At 48.8% G+C, this 23522-nt stretch overlaps 1 long non-coding RNA gene across 1 annotated transcript; it reads left to right on the forward strand.

Moving 5' to 3' along the window:
* The first annotated feature begins 676 nt into the window (after positions 1–676).
* Positions 677–16959, forward strand: LOC132814208 (uncharacterized). Its single transcript, XR_009644340.1, has 4 exons — positions 677–853; positions 8218–8299; positions 9867–9940; positions 16904–16959. It is a non-coding gene; the product is annotated as an uncharacterized LOC132814208 (long non-coding RNA).
* Positions 16960–23522: the final 6563 nt, after the last annotated feature.

Below are 23522 nucleotides of genomic sequence, written 5' to 3' on the forward strand. Positions count from 1 at the left end.
CCACAATGTCGGTGGGGCCAAGGTTGATGCCAGGTGGCCCGTCTGGTTTCATTTCTTTGTTGTGAATTTGATGATGTTGTGATGTGACAAATACAGATCAATGCCCTCAATAGATTGGTGTTTATTATTGAGCTCTGGGCCTGTTACTCTCAAACAGCATGGGGCTAGTTCAAGCCCTTCAGTCCAATTAGACACAAACAAGTGCACTCAGCCCCTTTAGCACGTTACACTGGACAAGTATGAGGTACATTCAGCCCCACAAGCCTTTAGCACAGGAACAGTAGGAGGCCCATTCAAACCTCTTGAACCCATAGCACAGGAACAGGAGAAGGTCCATTTAACCCCTCAGGTCTGTGAGAAAGGAACAGGAGAAGGCTCCATTCAGCCCCCTCAGACCATGCTAAATTCTGCCCAGGTCTATGGAGAGACAATATCAGGAAACACAAAGGGTTAACAGTTTGTTAGTAATCTTGGGCAAACTGCTGACTTCTCACTTTGAGCCGACATCCCGATCCCACTCACAGTGACACATCAGCAATTCTGATTAAATACACAAGGGGGACCTGACAGGAAGTCGCCTTTCCATCCAGACAGAGTGTGTGGGCAGTTAACTCCACAGGCGAGCATTCGGACAGGTCCAGGATAAGTAAAGTCACAACAAGAACTTACTGCCACAACCAGGATCGTCGTTTGCTGATGTTGTTACTTTGTGAAGACAGATTCCAATGATTGATGCCTTTGAAAGATTTCTATTTGTGACTTCTGGCTTTAGGGCTCAAGACAGTAATACAGAATTTCCGGATCAAGGGACATGGCGTATGCAGAGACAGCAGCTATGGGACATCCTGAGGAGGTAAAGACTGCTGTGAAATTCAAACCTTTTGTTCCTTTACCTTCTTGAAACCTTCTAACTCTCTGGGGAGCACTTATCATCCCACAGAAAATCAAAGTAGTCAGTGAGGACATGGTCGAAAAACAGCTCTGATCTCTGGAGAGCTGTCGACAAGAGTTGAAGTCTCATCAACTCCCTTCTCTTTCGGAGCTTGACAGGGAGAAGCTGGTGAAATATCTGGGAGTAGACACCGATTGAGAAATCTTACTTCCTGCAGTCACTTCTTCAAGATAATGTCATGGTCATCTTTGACAAATTTATGATTAATATTGTTTGTAAAAGCTCATTGTTATTGAGCTCCATCTGGGAAATCAGTGTAGCAGTGAGGCAGTGTACACATTCATACCTAGTCCTGGTCATCCATCACATTGCGCTCACTGATTTACACTGGCTCCCAGTCTGACATAGAGATACCACAGTGTACATTGCAGAGGGAGATTTCAGAGGGAGGGAGTTGAGAGGGGTGACAGCGGAATGGGAAAACAGTGATGATTATCATAAAGTTGAAACTTTGTTAACCAGTGGAATTAAGTGAACAAGAATTCAGTCCTGGGGTAACCTGTAATAAAACCTGGAGAATGATGTTTAACCTGACACTGCAAGTTCAATTGCAATTTTTTGAAATTTATGCTTTTTACTGATTTAGTTAGAATTTCCCACGAAGACAGGACAGCAGCTCCTAGAAGAGACAGACTGGTCAGCATCGCACTTTGTTTATTCTCACTGTGCGAGAAACCTCAATAAGGGTGTGAGATAACCGACAGAGAGAAGGGAGAGTGCAGGGCTGTCATATTCCCATGAAGGTGAAGGGCAGGACCAATAGGCTGAGAGAACCCTGAATGTCAGTGGATGCACAGGATTGGATACGGGAAAAAAAAACCCTTTTGACAGACACCGAGGGCTCAAAACACTGAATGTTTCAGAGGAGAAAATACAGGGGGTTACTGAAAATGGAAATTAGGAGAACAACAAGGGGACATGAAGAAGCAATGGTGGGTACCATTACGGAAAACCCAAAGGTGGTTTATAAGTATATTCGGGGTCAGAGAAGGAGCAGGCCCCATTAGGGACCAAACAGGCAAATTGTGTGTGTGAAGCCAGAAGACACAGCTGAGGTTCAAAATTAGTATGTTGTATCTGTGTTCACTGTAGAGAGGGACAAGGTAAGTCGAGGATGCAGGAATCCCTGTTTCTGTAATGTCCCTCAGCCCTTAAACCCTTCCCTATCTCTGTAACTACGTCCAGCCTCTATAATCCTCCATATCTCTGTCGCCTCCTCCAGCCCGAACATCGCTCCTGATTTCTGTCATCTCTTGCAGCCCCTACACCCCTCCCTATCTCTGTCACCTCCTCCAGCTCCTACAAATCTCTCTATCTCTGTTACCTCCTCCTGCCCCTACACCCCTCCTTATCTGTAAACTCCTCCAGCCCCTATCACCCTCCCCTCTCTCTGTAACTTCCTTCAGCACCTACACCCCTCCCTATCTCAGTCACCTCCACCAGCCCAGATGAACATCCACAATCTCTGTGCTCCTGCAATTCTTGAGTATCTCTTGATTCCATTGCTTCCCCATTGACTGATGTGCCTTCAGCTGCCTGGGGGCTCTTAGCTCTGGCATGCATCCAGAGACCTATCCAAGTCCATTTCTTTATCTCTCTGTTTCTGTCAATCTGTCTCCTTCTCTCTCTCTCTCTCTCTCTCTCTCTCTCTCTCACACACACACACACCCGCTATGTTTCTGTCATCTCTATCCCTGTTAGTTTCCTTCACTCTTTCTCCTGCTACCACCTTTTCAATGCACGACTTCAACAATGTCCTCTTCGAGCCTTTCATTGCCTGTTTCATGATATCCCCAAGCGGACCTCGGAGTGACTTGATTGAGATGCTGTTGATTCATCATATTAAAGGCATTATGTTACTAAACAATTGATTTCTCAATCAATTTCGGTAGTGCCAGTCTGTCGGAAGGTCAGTACTGAAGGAATGCTACACTGTTGGACGGTCAGTGCTGAAGGAGTGGGCACTGTCAGAAGGTCAGTACTGAGGGAATGCCACGCTGTCGGAGGGTCAGTACTGAGGGAGTGCCACACTATGGGAAAGTTGATATGGCATCGTGTTAAACGAGGCTGACCTGCAGATGATGTTAGCATTATCAATATGGCCATGTGCGGTTTGTCACTGCCTTGCTGTTTTGGGGAGCGGACTGTGTGGAATTACTGTTCTTTCTCTCAGCTGGGTTTCCTTGCTACAAATCCGCTCTGTCTAATAATGGCAGAGATCTCTGGGATATCTTGCTGCAATTGTTCAGGGGCCTTGTTGAGACCATACTTGGCGTGTTTTCGTCTTCTTATTTGAGGAAGGATGTTCTGGCGATAGAGGGAGTTGAGCAGAGTGTTTCTCAGATTGATTCTGGGATGGCAGTGCTGATGGATAAAGAGAGACTGGTCTGGTTAACAATACATTCACTGGCATTTAGAAGAGCAAGGGGAGAGATCTCAGAGAAACCAATAAAATTCTGACTTCAGGGGAGGGAGAATTACAAAGCAATTAGGCAAGAACTGGGGTGCCTAAATTGGGAAGAGACCTTCTCTGGAGAATAGAGTCATAAAGTCATAGAGATATGCAGCATGGAAGCTGCATGCCGACCAGATATCCCAACCCAATCTAGTCCCACCTGCCAGCATCTGGTCCATATCCTTCCAAACCCTTTCTATTCATATACCCATACAAATGCCTCTTAAATGTTGCAATTGTACCAGCCTCCACCACATCCTCTGGCAGCTCATTCCACACATATACCACCCTCTGCATGAAAATGTTGTCCCTTAGGTCTCTTTTATATCTTTCCCCTCTCACCCTAAACCTATGCCCTCTAGTTCTGGACTCCCCGACTCCAGGGAAAAGACTTTGTCTGTTTATCCTATCCATGTCCCTCATAATTTTGTAAACCTCTATAAGGATACCCCTCAGCCTCCGACCCCCCAGGAAAAACAGCCCCAGCCTGTTCAGCCTCTCCCTAGAGCTCAGATCCTCCAACCCTGGCAACATCCTTGTAAATCTTTTCTGAACCCTTTCAAGTTTCACAACATCTTTCCAATAGAAAGGAGACCAGAATTGCACGCAGTATTCCAACAGTGGCCTAACCAATGTCCTGTACAGCCACAACATGACCTCCCAACTCCTGTACTCAATACTCTGACCAATAAAGGAAAGCATACCAAACGCCTTCTTCACTATCCTATCTACCTGTGAATCCACTTTCAAGGAGCTATGAACCTGCACTCCACGGTCCCTCTGTTCAGCAACACTCCCTAGGACCTTACCATTAAGTGTATAAGTCTTGCTAAGGTTTGCTTTCCCAAAATGCAGCACCTCACATTTATTTGAATTGAACTCCATCTGCCACTTCTCAGGCCATTGGCCCAACTGGTTCAGATCCTGTTGTAATCTGAGGTATCCCTCTGTGCTGTCCACTACACCTCCAATTTTGGTGTCATCTGCAAACTTACTAACTGTACCTCTTATGCTCTCATCCAAATCATTTATGTAAATGACAAAAAGTAGAGGGACCAGCACCGATCCTTGTGGCACTCCACTGGTCACAGGCCTCCAGTCTGAAAAACAACACTCCACCACCACCCTCTGTTTTCTACCTTTGAGCCAGTTCTGTATCTATCTCTTCTGACTCCACACACAATTTCTCACTACTATCCTTGACTGACCCTAATCTTACTCTCATCATTCTTTTATTCCTTAAATACCTATAGAAAGTCTTAGGGTTTACCCTCATCCTATCCGCCAACAACTTCTCATGTCTCCTCCTGGCTCTTCTGAGCTCTCTCTTTAGGTCTGTCCTGGCTACCTTGTAACCCTCTAGCGCTCTAACTGAGCCTTCACATCTCATCCTAACATAAACCTTCTTCTTCCTCTTGACCAGAGATTCCACTTCCTTCATAAACCACGGCTCCTGCGCTCTACAGCTTCCTCCCTGCCTGACAGGTACATACTTATCTAGGACACTCAGGAGCTTTTCCCTGAATAAGCTCCACATTTCTAATGTGCCCATCCCCTGCAGTTTCCCTCCCCATCCTATGCTTCCTAAATCTTGCCTAATCACATTGTAATTGCCTTTCCTCCAGCTGTAACTCTTGCCCAGTGGTATACACCTATCCCTTTCTATCACTAAAGTAAACATAACAGAATTGTGCTCGCTATCACCAAAGTGCTCACCTACTGTCTTCTTCTGGATGAAGATCTCCCTAAGTTGTCTTCTTTCTTATTACTGTGAGTATGTTTCCTATGAATAAGTACCTTTGGTAGAGAGTGTTTCCTAAATATTTGGATCTGTGTTGATGGCAGTTGCTGTGTCTGCAATTGTCAAAATGCCTGCATTTTTATATTCCTAACATCAGATTGTTTCATTGGTTTGATGTTGTCAGTAAATCGGTTAGGTTTTAGTATCCAGGGGCATAATTTATACCGGTTACAGTCATGGAGATACACAGGACAGAAACAAACCCTTCAATCCAACTCATCCATGCGGAGCAGTTAGACAAAACTAGCCTAATCTAGTCCCATTTGCCAGCAGTTTGCCCGTATCCCTCTAAACTTTTCCAGTTCATACACCTATCCAGATGCCTCTTAAATGCTATAATTGTACCAGCCTCCACCTCTTCCTCTGGCAGCTCATTCCATACATGCACCACCTTCTGCATGAAAAAGTTGCCTTCAAGATCCCTTTTGTAGCTCTACCCTCTCACCCTAAACCTGTGCCCTCTAATGCTGGACTCTCCCATCCCAGGGAAAAGACCTTGTCTATTTACCCTAGCCATGCCCCTCATAATTTTAGAAACCTCTATAAGGTCACCCCTCAGCTTCCAACACTTCAGGGAAAATAGCCCCAGCCTACTCAGCCTGTCCCTATAGCTCAAACCCTCCAAACCTGGTAACATCCTTGTAAATCTTTTCTGAACCCTTTCAAGTTTCACCACTGATTAAATTTGAATTATTATCAAAACAGCAACCTACTCAGGTATCCATTTCACAGCTAAATTTTACATGTTCCTAATTTTCTAGTACACTCTGAGACAACTATCTCGGTGTTTATAATCTCTCAGTTCAGAATAGCATTCACTCTCTCCTAATGGTACAGTACATGCCTTCAACATCATAACACCAACGCATTGTTGTGACTTTCATGAAGGAAAAAGGAGGCGTTTGATGGTGGTGGAGAAAAATGGACTAAAATAGATTGTGGTAGTAGGGTTAGAAAGCAATAGATCTCTCTCAGCTGCTCCACGCACTCTCTGAAGTTTCTCTGGATTTTTTTTTACCTCTAGGGCTGCTGGAGTTGTGTGTAAGATATTTCTGTTTTCTGAATGTGCCTTTTGGCAAGGGTGTGTACACAAAAGGTGTAACTATATTGGAACAGTAACTGTTTAAGTTTAAAATAACCTATTTCTCTGTTCAGTTTTCCAGTGGAGTAGTTAAGTTATTCTTAGAGTAGTTAAATAGTTAAGTTGCTTTTTTTTGTTTGTAGTTTAACTATAGTGATTGAATAAAGTGTGTTTTGTGTAACATTGAATATTTTGACCAATCGAATTGCATCTGGAACATCGCAGTTACTTTGAACAAAGAGAAGGTTAGGGTCTAGTATACCTTCCGAATATATTTGGAGGGGTCTGGCCTGGTCCATAACACCTGTTATGAGCCCGTCACTCAGATAAATAGTGACCTGAGATAAACCTTGGAAGGTGTTCTCCACCCTGCACTGCAAAATGGCACAGGCTGATGATCCCACAAATGGCAGTCTCGTATATTGATACAAACCCTTATGGGGAACGTACTTCTGGGAATCCTTATCAAACTGCAATGGCAGGAATGCATAGATCATGTCCAGCTTCATGAAGGATAACACCCATCCCCTGCCAACGTTGCGTCCAACTCCTCTATATGAGGGCCTGGGTATTTATGCAGAAGCGGTTTATTGTTTGTAATTAAATAGGCAGGGGGTAGCAGCAAAGGAGAAGGCCATTCAGTCCAAGCAGAGTGTCCTGGCAGTTGGTAAGTAATGAGGCTATTGCAATTCACTTCCACAACCAATATCTTTGATGATGTGATGTGACACACACAGATTCCAATGATCAATGCCTTCAATAGGTTGCTATTATTATTGATCTCTGGGAGAAAGTGAGGACTGCAGATGCTGGAGATCAGAGCTGAAAAATGTGATGCTGGAAAAGCGCAGCAGGTCAGGCAGCATCCAAGGAGCAGGAGAGTCGACATTTCGGGCATAAGCCCTTCTTTAGGAATGAGGAAGGTATGCCACGACGGCTAAGATAAAAGGGAGGGAGGAGGAAGGACTTGGGGAAGGGGCGTTGGGAATGCGATAGGTGGAAGGAGGTTAAGGTGATGGTGACAGGCCTATCGCATTCCCAACGTCCCTCCCCCAAGTCCCTCCTCCCTACCTTTTATCTTATTGAGCTCTGGGCCTGGTACTCACAAACAGGACAATTCCACTTCAGACTCTCGGTTCCTGTTAGACACAAACAAAACCACTCAGCCCCTTGAGCCAGTTACACTGGACCAGTATGACGACCATCCAGCCCCACAAGCCTTCAGCACAGGACCAGGAGGAGTCACATTCATCCCCTCAGGTCTATGAGAGAGGAATTCAACCCCTTGGACCATGTTAAATGCTGCCCAGGTCTATAGAGAGACCATATCGGAATAGACAAAGGGTTAACAGTATGTTTGTAATCCAGGGCTAATTGCTGCTTTCTCCCTTTGAACCAACTTGCTGCTCTCACTCACAGTGACACATCGGCAATTCTGATTAAATACACAAGGGGAACACCACAGGAAGTGGCTATTCTACCCAGACAGAGTATGTGGGCACTTCCTCCCCAGGCGAGCATTCGGACAGGTCCAGGGTAAGTAAAGTCACAGCAAGAACTTTCTGCCGCGACCAGCAACATTGTTTGCTGATGTTGTGAAGATATATTCCAATGAACGATTTCTATTTAGTAGTGAGATCTGGCTGTAGGGCTCAAGTCTGTCAGACAGAGTATCTTTCTACATCAACAGGCATGGGTAATGCAGAGACAATGGCACAGGTAATGGCATATCCTGAGGAGGTGAAGGCTGCTATAGAAATTCAAATATTTTGTTGTTTTACCTTCTTGAAGCCTCCTGACTCTCTGAGGAGCACCCATCATCCCACAGAGAATCAAAGTAGTCTGCAAGGACATGGTCTAAAAGCAGTTCTGATCTCTCGAGAGCTGGTGACAAGAGGTGAGGTCTCATTAACTTCTTTCTGTTTCAGAGCTTGAGAGGGTGAGGCTGATGAAATATCTGGGAGCAGACACTGATCAAGAAATTTTACATCCTGCTGTTACTTCTCCAAGGTAATGACATCGTCAGCTCGGACGTGCTCATGGTTAATAATCTTTGTACAAGATTGGTATTATCGAGCTCTGTTTGGGAACCAGTGCAGCAGTGAGGCAGTGTACACACTCATACCTCGTCCTGGTCACCCATCACCCTGTGCTCACTGATATACACTGGCTCCCATCCTGACAACAGTCATGGAGTAACACAGAGATCCCACAGTGTACATTGCAGACCGAGAGGAGGTTACAGAGGGAGGGAGTGGAGAGCGGTGACAGAGAGATGGGAAAGCAATGGTGATTATCATAAAGCTGAAGCTTTGTTAACCAATGGAATTCAGTGAATAAGGATTCAGTCGTGAGGATGAGCTGGAATAAATACTGGGGAATGATGTTTACACTGACACTGCAAGTTCAGTTACAATTTACTGAAACTTATGTTCTTTACTGATTTAGTTAGAATTTCCCACAAAGACAGCACAGGAGCTCCTAGAATAGACAGACTGGTCAGCGTCGCACTTCCTGTTCATTCTCACTGTGCTAGAAACCTCAATAAGGGGGTGAGATAACCGACAGAGAGAAGGGAGAGTGCAGGGCTGACATGTTCCCATGAAGGTGAAGGGCAGGACCAATAGGCTGAGAGAACCCTGAATGTCAGTGGATGCACAGGATTGGATACGGGAAAAAACACCCTTTTGACAGACACCGAGGGCTCAAAACACTGAATGTTTCAGAGGAGAAAATACAGGGGGTTACTGAAAATGGGAATTAGGAGAACAACGAGGGGACATGAAGAAGCAATGGTGGGTACCATTACGGAAAACCCAAAGGTGGTTTATAAGTATATTCGGGGTCAGAGAAGGAGCCGGCCCCATTAGGGACCAAACGGGCAAACTGTGTGTGTGGGGCCAGAAGACACAGCTGAGGTTCAAAATGAGTATGTTGTATCTGTGTTCACTGTAGAGAGGGACAAGGTAAGTCTGGGACTCAGGGAGGGAGAATCTCATGTATTACAGTGAATTAGCATTGAGAAGGAGGAGATATTAACTGTTTTAATGGATCAGTCCCTTTGGCCCAGATCACATGTACCTCAGGCTGCTGTGGGAGGCAAAGGGAGGAGATTGCAGGCACCCCAACATGAAATTACAAATCCTCCCGTTTTGATGTGTTTTGATTTTTGATTGTCACATGCACATCAGTCCAGTGAAAGGTTTTGTGTGCAGTACAGATAGACCATACTTTACAAAGACCATCGTGTGATTGTACAGAGGGGGGAATACGGCTGCACAGAATTTGTACATAAAGCAAGATGAACATTAGGTTTGAAATTTGAGAGGTCCATTCAGAATCTAACATCAGCAGCAGGGAAGAGGCTGAACTTGAACCTGTCGGTATCTGTGTGGATGGTTTTGTACCTCCTGCCTGGTGGAAGGGTTGGAAGAGATTAGAACCAGGGTGGGAGGGCTCTCTGATGGTGTTGGCTGTCCCTCTGAGGCAAGGAGAGGTGTACATGGAGACAATGGACAGATGATCAGCTTGTGTGATGGTCTAGGCTGTGTTCACAACCCTCTGTCGTTATTTACAGGCCTGGGCAGAGCAGTTGCTGTTCCAAGACGTGATGTATCCAGATAGAATGCTCTCCATGGTGCATCTGGAAAGGTGGGTGAGGGGCCTTATGCTGAATTTCCTTCACCTCCTGACATTAATGTGCTTCTTCACCATCACATCTGCATGGGGTGGTCCAGGACACATTGTTGGTTATCATCACGCCGAGGAACTTGATGCTCTCCACCCACTCCTCCTCATCCCCCTCCACCTTCGTTCCAACCTCTATAACCTCCTCCTGCCCCTACACCTCCTCTCTATCTCTATAACCCCGTATAGTCCCTACACCCCTCCCTATCTCTGTAAACCCCTCCAGCTCCTACACTCCCTCCATATCTCTGTCACCCCCTCCAACCCCTACACCCCCTCCCTATCTCTGTAAACCCCTCCAGCCCCTACACTCCCTCCCTATCTCTGTCACCTCCTCCAGCCCCTACACTCCCTCCCTATCTCTGTAACCCCCTACAGCCCTTACACCCCCTCCCTACCTCTGTACCCCATCCAGCCCCTACACCTCCTCCCTATCTCTGTAACCCCCTCCAGTCCCTACACCCCCTCCCTATCTCTGTAACCCCCTCCAGCCCCACCCCCTCCCTATCTCTGTCACCTCCTCCAGCCCCTACACACCCTCCCTATCTCTGTAACCCTCTCCAGCCCCTACACCCCTCCATATCTCTGTAACCCCCTCCAGCCCCTACACTCCCTCCCTATCTCTGTCACTTCCTCCAGCCCCTACACTCCCTCCCTATCTCTGTAACCCCCTACAGCCCTTACACCCCCCCATCTCTGTACCCTATCCAGCCCCTACACCCCCTCCCTATCTCTGTAACCCTCTCCAGCCCCTACACCCCCTCCCTATCTCTGTAAACCCCTCCAGCCCCTACACTCCCTCCCTATCTCTGTCACCTCCTCCAGCCCCTACACTCCCTCCCTATCTCTGTAACCCCCTACAGCCCTTACACCCCCCCATCTCTGTACCCTATCCAGCCACTACACCCCCTCCCTATCTCTGTAACCCTCCCCAGCCCCTACACCCCCTCCCTATCTCTATAACCCCCTCCAGCCCCTACACTCCCTCCCTATCTCTGTCACCTCCTCCAGCCCCTACACTCCCTCCCTATCTCTGTAACCCCCTCCAGCCCCTACACCCCTCCCTATCTCTGTAACCCCCTCCCTATCTCTGTCACCTCCTCCAGCCCCTACACTCCCTCCCTATCTCTGTAACCCCCTACAGCCCCTATATCCCCTCCCTATCTCTGTACCCCCTCTAGCCCCTACACCCCCTCCCTATCTCTGTAACCCTCTCCAGCCCCTACACGCCTCCATATCTCTGTAACCCCCTCCAGCCCCTACACCTCCTCCCTATCTCTGTAACCCCCTCCAGCCCCTACAACCCTCCCTATCTCTGTAACCCCCTCCAGCCCCTACACCCCCTCCCTATCTCTGTAACCCCCTCCAGCCCCTACACCCCCTCCCTATCTCTGTAACCCCCTCTTGCCCCTACACCCCTCCCTATCTCTGTAACCTCCTTCAACCCCTACACCCCGTCCCTATCTCTGTAACCCCCTCCAGCCCCTATCCCCCTTCCCTATCTGTGTAACCCCCTCCTACCCTTACACCACCTCCCTATCTCTGTAACCCACTCCAGTGAGTATGAACTTTCGAGATCTCTGTGCTCCTCCGATTCTCGAGTCCCTCCTGATTCCTTGGCTCCACTATTCTCCGATGTGCCTTCAGCTGTCAAGGGGCCCTGAGCTCTGGGATGAGTTCCTAAAACTCTCCAACTCTCTCTCTCTTTCTCTCTCTCTCTCTCTCTCTTTCTGTAAATCTGTATCACTCTCTCCTTGCCTCTCACTCTCATATTTTCATTCTCTCTTTGGTTCTGTCATCTCTATCTCTGTTGCTTTCTCTTACTCTTTCTTTCTCTCTCTGTATCTCTCTCTTTCTCTTGCTCCCAACATTTCACCACAGTATGTCATCAATGTCCTCTCTGACTTAGGCTTTTGTCACCTGTTTCCTGATATCCCCTGGTGGAACTCAGCGTGAGACGATGGTGGATTAAGACGAACGGTCAGTCCTCAGCAAAGGACTCACCTTCATCCCCCTCACCCACGCATCAATGAATTTAGTACACGCCGTGACGTCGAACACTTCTTCCGTTGCCTCCGCCTCTGAGCTTACTTTCACAATCAGGACTCCCGCCCACCCTCCAAAGACCCCTTTGCCCACCTCCAACATACTGCATCCACATGGACATCCCGCACTGGCCTATTACCTGCCCTTGACCTCTTCATTTCCAACTGCCGCTGGGACATTAACCGCCTCAACGTGTCTACCCCCCTCCTCCACTCCAACCTCTCACCCTCACAACGCGCAGCCCTCCAATCCCTCTGCTCCAATCCCAACCTCACCGTCAAGCCAGCAGATAAAGGGGGTGCAGTGGTAGTCTGGCGCACTGACCTCTACACCGCTGAAGCCAAACACCAACTCGAGGACACCTCTTCCTACTGCCCCCTCGACCATGACCCCACCCCCCATCACCAAACCATCATCTCCCAGACCATACAGAACCTCATCACCTCAGGAGATCTCCCAACCACAGCTTCCAACCTCATAGTCCGGGAACCCCACACTGCCCGGTTCTACCTCCTTCCCAAGATCCACAAGCCTGACCACCCTAGCCGACCCATTGTCTCAGCCCTGCCCCACTGAATGCATCTCTACCTACCTCGACACTGTCCTATCCCCCTAGTCCAGGAACTCCCCACATACGTTCGATAGACCACCCACACTATTCACCTCCTCGAAGACTTCGGTTTCTCCGGCCCCCAACGCCTCATCCCCACCATGGATATCCAATCACTCTACACCTCCATCCACCATGACCAGGGCCTCCAAGCCCTCCGTTTTTCCCTCTCCCAACATCCTCAACAGTACCCTTCCACCGACACTCTCATTCGTTTGGCCGAACTGGTCCTCACCCTTAACAATTTCTCCTTTGAATCCTCCCACTTCCTCCAGACCAAAGGGGTAGCCATGGGCACCCGTATGGGCCCCAGTTATGCCTGTCTCTTTGTTGGCTACGAAGAACAGTCGATCTTCCATAATTACACCGACACCACTCCCCACCTCTTCCTCCACTACATTGATGACTGCATTGGCGCCACCTTGTGCTCCCGTGAGGAGGTTGAGCAATTCATCAACTTCACCAACACATTCCACCCTGATCTTAAATTTACCTGGACCATCTCTGACACCTCCCTCTCCTTCCTGGACCACTCCATCTCCATTAATGACAACCGACTTGACACTGACACTTTTTTACAAACCCACCGAATCCCACAGCTACCTGGATTACACCTCTTCCCACCCTACCTCTTGCAAAAATGCCATTCCGTATTCGAATTCCCAGGAAGACCAGTCCCACCACAGAACACACCAGATGGCCTCCTTCTTTAGAGACCACAATTTCCCTTCCCACATGGTTAAAGATGCCCTCCAACGCATCTCGTCCACATCCCGCACCTCCGCCCTCAGACCCCACCACTCCAACCGAAACAAGGACAGAACGCCCCTGGTGTTCACCTTCCACCCTACCAACCTTCGCATAAACCAAATCATCCGCCGACATTTCCGCCACCTCCAAATGGACCCCACCACTAGGGATATATTTCCCTTCCCACCCCTTTCCGCCTTCTGAAAAGACCGTTCCTTCCGTGACTACCTGGTCAGGTCCACGCCCCCACTACGACCCACCCTCCCATCCTGGCACCTTCCCCTGCCACCGCAGGAACTGCAAAACCTGCGCCCACACCTCCTCCCTCACCTCTATCCAAGGCCCTAAAGGAGCCTTCCACATTGATCAAAGTTTTACCTGCACATCCACTAATATCATTTATTGTATCCGTTGCTCCAAATGTGGTCTCCTGTACATTGGGGAGACTGGGAGCCTCCTAGCAGAGCGGTTTAGGGAACATCTCCGAGATACCCGCACCAATCAACCCGCACCCTGTGGCCCAACATTTCAACTGCCCCTCCCACTCTGCCGAGGACATGAAGGTCCTGGGCCTCCTTCACCGCCACTCCCTCATCATCAGACGCCTGGAGGAAGAACGCCTCATCTTCCGCCTCGGAACATTTCAACCCCAGGGCATCAATGTGAAATTCAACAGTTTCCTCATTTCCCCTTCCCCCACCTCACCTCAGTTCCAAATTTCCAGCTCAGCACTGTCCCCATGACTTGTCCTACCTGCCCTTTTCCACCTATCCACTCCACCATCCCCCTGCCCCTGACCCCCTCGTCATCTCCTCAAAGAACTCAATAAGGTTTGTGAGGCATGACCTGCCCCTTACAAAACCATGCTGACTGCCTTTAATCACGCTATGCTTTTCCAAATAGACACAAATCCTAGCCCTCAGAATTCTTTCCAAAACCTTGCTGACCACAGACGTAAGTAATTGCCAGGGATTTCACCTTTAAGCAACCACCGACCCTCAAACAGATCACTGTTTGTAGCAAACTGCCCAACTTTCAGGACAACACCATACAACCCTGTTATGGTAGACACTGCAAGGTGTGTCAGAGTGTCAACATGGATACCACCATTACACATGAGGACACTTCCCACCGTGTACGTGGCAGGTACTCATGCGACTCAGTCAATGCTGTCTACCTCATACGCTGCAGGCAAGGGAGCCCTGAGGCATGGTACATTGGCAAGACCGAGCAGAGGCTACAGCAACGGATGAATGGACAGCACACAATAATCAACAGACAGCAAATGGGATGGCCTCAACTGGGACCTTGGGTTCATGTCACACTACAGGTGACCCCATTGCACTGTACACACACAGACACACACACACACACACACACACTCCTAAACACACATTCCTACAGACGCACACACTCTCGTACTGGCCCATACACTCACGCAGACCCTTTCTCATACACTCACACATACACTCACACATGCACCCTCTCACAGACGTATACCCCTTTACACTCACACACATGCATACACTCTCTCACAGACACTCAGCGCCCCCCTGCGCAGACAGACACCCACATACACATATAAGTTTGTGGTGTGAATTTGTACTTGCAGAATTACTTTTACTTTGCTCAAAAACTGCATGAATCCATGTAAGATTCTGTAAATCCTTTTTTTAGATTAGAATCAGTCTGCCCACTGTGGCACAGACAGCCTCACACAGGGCAGCTCACACCTTCAATGCATTATCTGGGCTGACATGACACCAGTTGTTAAAGTTCATTGAGAACATAACTTTTACATGTTTTGCGATTTACATGTGAAAGAACTGAAACCAACATGTTCATTCTAAAAGATGAGAGACTTAACAAACAATCCAGGTCTTTTTCAATATATAATTTTAGTTACATCATACTACACTTCTACTGTAAATTCTGTAACTTGCGATCTTATGTTCCACAACCATCTGATGGAGGAGCAGTGCTCTGAAAGCTAGTGCTTTGTTGTGTGATTTTTAACTTTGTACACCCCAGTCCAACACCGGCATCTCCAAATCATCTCCAAACACCTCTCCTGTCTGTATATCCCTCCGTTAGACCCACTTTCACAGCACAATGCACAGCTCCACAGACTTTATGTCGCTCAGTTAGACCACACCCATTCCTCTCCAGTCTCCCCCTACATGTAACTCCAGACCCACAGCACCCAAAGATCCCTCTGTGTAACAACGCTCCTTAGGGTCCTGCCATTTATTTTATATTTTCCTAAACATTTGTCCTGGAAAATGCATCACCTCACACTTATGCAGATTAAACTCTATCTGCCATTTCTCTGTCCACCTTTCCAGATGATCTATACCCTGCTGAATCCATTCACAACCTTCCTCACTATCCACAACTCCACCAAAGTTCACGATGTTTGCAAACTTATTAAACAGACCACTGACATTATCATCCAAATTATTTATCTGTTTCATAAACTACAGGGGGCCCAGCAGTGGACCCTGTTTAACACCACTGGTCACAGACCCCCATTCCCCCCACATCCCTCCACAGAGACTCTCTGTGCTCTATGACCAAGCCAAATTTGTATCTAACTGACCAACTCACCCTGGATCCTGTGTGCCTTTATCTTCGGAACAAGTTTACCATGAGGGACCTTGTCAAATGCTTTAGTAAAGTCTGAGTAGACAACATCCACTGCCCTTCCCTCATCAGTCATCCTCATCACTTCCTCAAAGCACTCAATCATGTTTGTGAGACAGACTTCCCCTGCATAAAGCCATGGGGATATCCTTCATCAGAACATTCTTTTCCAAATATGAGTAAATCCTGTCTCTCAGAATCTTCTCCAATAAATACCGATGAGAACTTAAAATAATTTCTAACACTTTTGAAAAAGCACTCATTTTTTTCACCTTGTTTTCTGTGACAGTGCAGCACATCCTTCGCACTGACCCTCAGACAGTGCAACATTCCTTCAGTACTAACCCACCAACAGTGCAGCACCCTCTCAGCACTGACCCTCTGACAGTGCAGCACTCTCTCAGCACTGACCACTCTGACATTATGGCACTCACTGAGCACTGACCCTCTGACAGTGCGACACTCCCTCAGCACAGACCACTCCGGGAGTGTGACACTCCCTCAGCACTGACCCTCCGACAGTGCGGCACTCCCTCAGCACTGACCCTCCAACAGTGCGGCACTACCTCAGGACTGACCCTCCGACAGTGCGGCACTCCCTCAGCACTGACCCTCCGACAGTGCGGCACTCTCTCAGCACTGACCCTCTGACAGTGCAGCACACCCTCAGCATTGACCCTCCGACAGTGCAGCACTCCCTCACCACTGACCCTCTTAAGGTACAGTTCTCCTTCAGTATTAACCCACTGACAATGCGACACTCCCTCAGTCCTGAGCCCCTCAGATGTCTGCCTTAATGCGATTGGTTCAGACAGGAAGTATGAATTTCAACAATGATGATGTAAATCTTTTCATCATTTGTCTCCATTTATCTTCAGGTCTTTGCCAATGAAGTGGTTCCTCCTCTTGTCACTGCTCCTGCCTTCAGTCTGTGGTATGTGTCTTTCTCAATGTACATCTACATATACAGAGGAGCCTTGTGAGAGAGGAGGGGAGGCAGAGAGGGAGAGCGGGGTGGGGGAGGAGAGAGACGGGAGAGAGAGAGACACACAGAGAGACAGCAAAAGGCAGAAAGGATGAGGAAATATCTGTCGCAAAGACAGACCCTAATTAGAAATTGGAATGTGGAGAGACTGGGATATTATGAAGGGCAGCATGTTAATAAGTTAGACTGGGTGGGATATTAAAGGGAATGGGGAATGAGGAGAGAGTGGGATTAGAATAGGTGGGATATTAAAGAGAGAGGGGAGTGAGGGGGAGAGTGGGATTAGACTGGGTGGGATATTAAAGGGAGCGGGGAGTGAGGGGGGAGAGTGGGATTAGACTGGGTGGGATATTAAAGGGAGCGGGGAGTGAGGGGGGAGAGTGGGATTAGACTGGATGGGATATTAAAGGGATGGGGAGTGAGGGGGAGAGTGGGATTAGACAGGGTGGGATATTAAACGAGGTGGGGAATGAGGGGAAGAGTGGGGTTAGACTGGGTGGGATATTAAAGGGGTGGGGAATGAGGGGGAAAGTGGGATTAGACTGGGTGGGATATTATAGGGTGCGGGGAGTGAGGAGGACAATGTGATTAGATTGGGTTGAATATTAAAGAGAACGGGGAGTGAGGGGGGTTGCATTAGACTCCTCAAGTCTCTACACTCCTCCCTATCTCTGTAACCCTCCCAGACCCTACACCCCCTCCCTATCTCTGTAAACCCCTCCAGCCCCTACACCTCCCTATCTCTGTAACCCCCTCCAGATCCTATAGCCCCTCCCTACCTCTGTCACCTCCTCCAGCCCCTGCACCCCCTCCCTATCTGAGTAAGCCCTTCAACATCCTACACCACCTCCCTACCTCTGTCACCTCCTCCAGCCCCTGCACCCCTTCCCTATCCCAGTAAACCCTTCCAGCCCTGACTCCCCCTCCGTATCTCTGTCACCCCCTACGGCCCCAACATACCCTCCCTGTCTCTGTGCACAGCTGCCCGGAATGTAAATTCCTCAGTTAGACCCAGACTCACTGCACTGTGCACAGCTCCCCAGACGGTATATCCCTCAGTTAGGCCCACACTCACAGCACTGTGCACAGCTCACCAAACTGTATATCCCTCACTTAGACCCACATACACAGCACTGTGCACAGCTCCACAGACTGTATATCCTTCAGTCAGACGCATACTCACAGCACTGTGCACAGTTCCCCAGACTGTATATCTCTCAGTTAGACCTACACTCACAGCACTGTGCACAGCTCCCCAGACTGTATATCCCTCAGTTAGACCCACACTCACAGCACTGTGCACAGCTCCCCAGATGGTATATCCCTCAGTTAGACCCACACTCACAGCACTGTGCACAGCTCCCCAAACTGTATATCCCTCACTTAGACCCACATACACAGCACTGTGCACAGCTCCACAGACTGTATATCCTTCAGTCAGACGCATACTCACAGCACTGTGCACAGTTCCCCAGACTGTATATCTCTCAGTTAGACCTACACTCACAGCACTGTGCACAGCTCCCCAGACTGTGTATCCCTCAGTTAGACCTACACTCACAGCACTGTGCACAGCTCCCCAGACTGTGTATCCCTCAGTTAGGCCCACACACACATCACTGTGCACAGTTCCCCAGACTGTATATCCCTCAGTTAGACCGTGCTCCCAGCAGTGTGTACAGCTCCCCTGAAGGTATATCCCTCAGTTAGACCACACTCAAAGCACTGTGCACAGCTCCCCAAACTGTATATCCCCCAGTTAGACCACACTCACATCACTGTGCACAGCTCCCCAGACTGTATATCCCTCAGTTAGACCCATACCCACAGCACTGTGCACAGTTCCCCAGACTGTATATCCCTCAGTTAGACCCACACACACACATCACTGTGCACACCTCCCCAGACTGTATAACTGTATATCCCTCAGTTAGAGCCATACTCACAGCACTGTGCACAGCTTCCCAGAACGTATATCCCTCAGTTAGACCCACACTCACAGCACTGTGCACACCTCTCCTGTCTGTATATCCCTCCGTTAGACCCACTTTCACAGCACAATGCACAGCTCCACAGACTTTATGTCGCTCAGTTAGACCACACCCACAGCACTGTGCTCAGCTCCCCAGACTGTGTATTCTTCAGGTAGACCCACACTCACAGCACTCTGCACTGTTCCCAAAGACTGTATATCCCTCAGTTAGACCCACACACACATCACTGTGCACAGCTCCCCAGACTGTATATCCCTAAGTAATACCACACACTCTTCACTGTGCACAGCTCCCCAGACTGGATATCCCTCTGTTAGACCCACACACCCCACTGTGCACAGCTCCCCAGACAGTATATCCCTCATTTAGACCACACTCACACCACTGTTCACAGCTCCACAGGACTTATATACCTCAATTAGAACACACTCACAGCACTGTGTACAGCTCCCCAGATTTTATATCCCTCAGTTAGGCCCACGTTCACAGCACTGTGCACAGCTCCCCAGACTTCACATCCCTCAGTTAGACCACACTCAAAGGACTGTGCACAGCTCCCCAGACTGTATATCCGTCAGTTAGACCCACACACACATCACTGTGCACAGCTCCCCAGACTGTATATCCGTCAGTTAGACCAACACACCCCACTGTGCACAGCTCCCCAGACTGGATATCCCTCAGTTCGATCGCGCTCCCAGCAGTGTGTATAGCTCCCCAGACTGTATATCCCTCAGTTGGACCCACTCTCACAGCACTGTGTACAGCTTCCCAGAACATATATCCCTCAGTTAGATCTCATTCACAGCACTGTGCACAGCTCCCCAGACTGTATATTCGTCAGGTAGACCCACACACACACAGCACTGTGCACAGCTTCCCAGAACGTATATCCCTCAGTTAGACCACACTCAGTCCTATTCCTGAGTTAGACCCACACACACAGCACTGCGCATGGCTCTGCAGACTGTATATCCCTCAGTTAGACCTCATTCACAGCACTGTGCACAACTCCCCAGACTGTATATTCTTCAGGTAGACCCACACTCACAGCACTCTGCACTGTTCCCAAAGACTGTATATCCCTCAGTTAGACCCATACACACATCACTGTGCACAACTCCCCAGACTGTATATTCTTCAGGTAGACCCACACTCACAGCACTCTGCACTGTTCCCAAAGACTGTATATCCCTCAGTTAGACCCATACACACATCACTGTGCACAGCTCCCCAGGACGTGTATCCCTCAGTTAGACTACACTCACAGCACTATGCACCGCTCCCCAGAACGTATATCCCTCAGTTAGACCACACTCAGTCCTATCCCTCAGTTGGCCCCACATACACAGCACTGTGCACAGCTTCCCAGATTGTATATCCTTCAGTTAGATGCACATTCACAACACTGTGCACACATCCCCAGGACGTGTATCCCTCAGTTAGACCACACTCATAGCACTGTACACAGCTCCCTCAGACAAATATACCTCAGTTCGAACACACTCACAGTACTGTGCACACCTCCCCAGACTATATATCCTTCAGTAAGACCCACACACACAGCACTGTTCACAGCTCACTAGACTGTATATCCCTCAGTTAGAGCCATACTCACAGCACTGTGCACAGCTTCCCAGAACGTATATCCCTCAGTTAGACCACACTGAGTCCTATCAGTCAGTTAGACCCACATACACAGCATTGTGCACAGCTCCCCAGACTGTATATCCCTCAGTTAGACCCACTTTCACAGCACTGTGCACAGCTCCCCAGACTGTATGTCGCTCAGTTCGAACACACTCACAGTACTGTGCACAGCTCCCCAGACTTTATATCCCTCTATCCGACCACTTTCAGTCCTATCCCTCAGTTGGCCCCACATACACAGCACTGTGCACAGCTTCCCAGATTGTATATCCTTCAGTTAGATGCACACTCACCGCACTGTGCACACCTTCCCAGGACGTGTATCCCTCAGTTAGACCACACTCACAGCACTGTACACAGCTCCCCAGGACGAATATCCCTCAGTTAGACCACACACACAGCACTGTGTACAGCTCCTCAGAAAGTATATCCCTCAGTTAGACCACACTCACAGCACTGTGCACAGCTCCCCAGAACATATATCCCTTAGTTAGACCACTCTCATTCCTATCACTCAGTTAGACCACACTCACAGCATTGTGCACAGTTCCCCAGATTATATATCCCTCAGTTAGACCGCGCTCCCAGCAGTGTGTACAACTCCCCGGACGGTACATTCCTCAGTTAGACCCACACCCACAGCACTGTGCACATTTCCCCAGACTGGATATCCTTCAGTTCAACCCACACACACATCACTGTGCACACCTCCCCAGACTGTATATCCTTCAATAAGACCCACACACCCAGCACTGTGCACAGTTCCCCAGACTATATATCCCTCAGTTAGACCCACGTTCACAGCACTGTGCACAGCTCCCCAGACTGGATATCCCTCATTTAGACCACACTCACAGCACTGTGCACAGTTCCCCAGACTGTATACCCCTCAGTTAGAACCACATTTACATCATTGTGCACAGCTCTCCAGACTGTATATCCCTCAGTAATACCACACATTCTTCACTGTGCACAGCTCCCCAGACTGTATATCCCTCAGTTAGACCCACACACCCCACTGTGCATAGCTCCCCAGACTGGATATCCCTCAGTTCGACCGCGTTCCCAGCAGTGTGTACAGGTCCCCAGACTGTATATCCCTCAGTTGGACCCACTCTCACAGCACTGTGTACAGCTTCCCAGAACATATATCCCTCAGTTAGATCTCATTCACAGCACTGTGCACAGCTCCCCAGACTGTATATTCTTCAGGTAGACCCACACACACACAGCACTGTGCACAGCTCCCCAGAATGTATATCCCTCAGTTAGACCACACTCAGTCCTATCCCTGAGTTAGACCCACATACACAGCACTGCGCATTGCTCTGCAGTCTGTATATCCCTCAGTTAGACCTCATTCACAGCACTGTGCACAACTCCCCAGACTGTATATTCTTCAGGTAGACCCACACTCAAAGCACTCTGCACAGTTCCCAAAGACTGTATATCCCTCAGTTAGACCCATACACACATCACTGTGCACAGCTCCCCAGGACGTGTATCCCTCAGTTAGGCTACACTCACAGAACTGTATACCGCTCCCCAGAACGTATACCCCTCAGTTAGACCATGCTCAGTCCTATCCCTCAGTTGGCCCCACATACACAGCACTGTGCACAGCTTCCCAGATTGTATATCCTTCAGTTAGATGCACACACACAGCACTGTGCACACCTTCCCAGGACGTGTATCCCTCAGTTAGACCACACTCACAGCACTGTGCACAGCTCCCCAGAACGTATATCCCTTAGTTAGACCACACTCACAGCACTGTACACAGCTCCCCAGGACAAATATCCCTCAGTTAGACCACACTCATAGCACTGTACACAGCTCCCTCAGACGGATATACCTCATTTCGAACACACTCACAGTACTGTGCACACCTCCCCAGACTATATATCCTTCAGTAAGACCCACACACACAGCATTGTTCACAGCTCACCAGACTGTATATCCCTCAGTTAGAGCCATACTCACAGCACTGTGCACAGCTCCCAGAAGGTATATCCCTCAGTTAGACCACACTGAGTCCTATCAGTCAGTTAGACCCACATACACAGCACTGTGCACAGCTCTCCAGACTGTATGCCGCTCAGTTCGAACACACTCACAGTACTGTGCACAGCTCCCCAGACTTTATATCCCTCTATCCGACCACTTTCAGTCCTATCCCTCAGTTGGCCCCACATACACAGCACTGTGCACAGCTTCCCAGATTGTATATCCTTCAGTTAGATGCACACTCACAGCACTGTGCACACCTTCCCAGGACGTGTATCCCTCAGTTAGACCACACTCACAGCACTGTACACAGCTCCCCAGGACGAATATCCCTCAGTTAGACCACACTCACAGCACTGTGCACAGCTCCTCAGAACGTATATCCCTCAGTTAGACCACACTCACAGCACGGTGCACAACTGCCCAGAACGTATATCCCTTAGTTAGACCACTCTCATTCCTATCACTCAGTTAGACCACACTCACAGCACTGTGCACAGTTCCCCAGATTATATATCCCTCAGTTAGACCGCACTCCCAGCAGTGTGTACAGCTCCCCGGACGGTATATCCCTCAGTTAGACCCACACCCACAGCACTGTGCACATTTCCCCAGACTGTATATCCTTCAGTAAGACCCACACACCCAGCACTGTGCACATTTCCCCAGACTGGATATCCCTTAGTTCGACCCACACACACATCACTGTGCACACCTCCCCAGACTGTATATCCCTCAGTTAGACCCAATCAAACAGCACTGTTCACAGCTCACCAGACTGTATATCCCTCAGTTAGAGCCATACTCACAGCACTGTGCACAGCTTCCCAGAACGTATATCCCTCAGTTAGACCACACTGA

Source organism: Hemiscyllium ocellatum, unplaced genomic scaffold (genome assembly GCF_020745735.1).
Source record: "Hemiscyllium ocellatum isolate sHemOce1 unplaced genomic scaffold, sHemOce1.pat.X.cur. scaffold_752_pat_ctg1, whole genome shotgun sequence".
In the NCBI taxonomy this organism is placed as follows: domain Eukaryota; kingdom Metazoa; phylum Chordata; class Chondrichthyes; order Orectolobiformes; family Hemiscylliidae; genus Hemiscyllium; species Hemiscyllium ocellatum.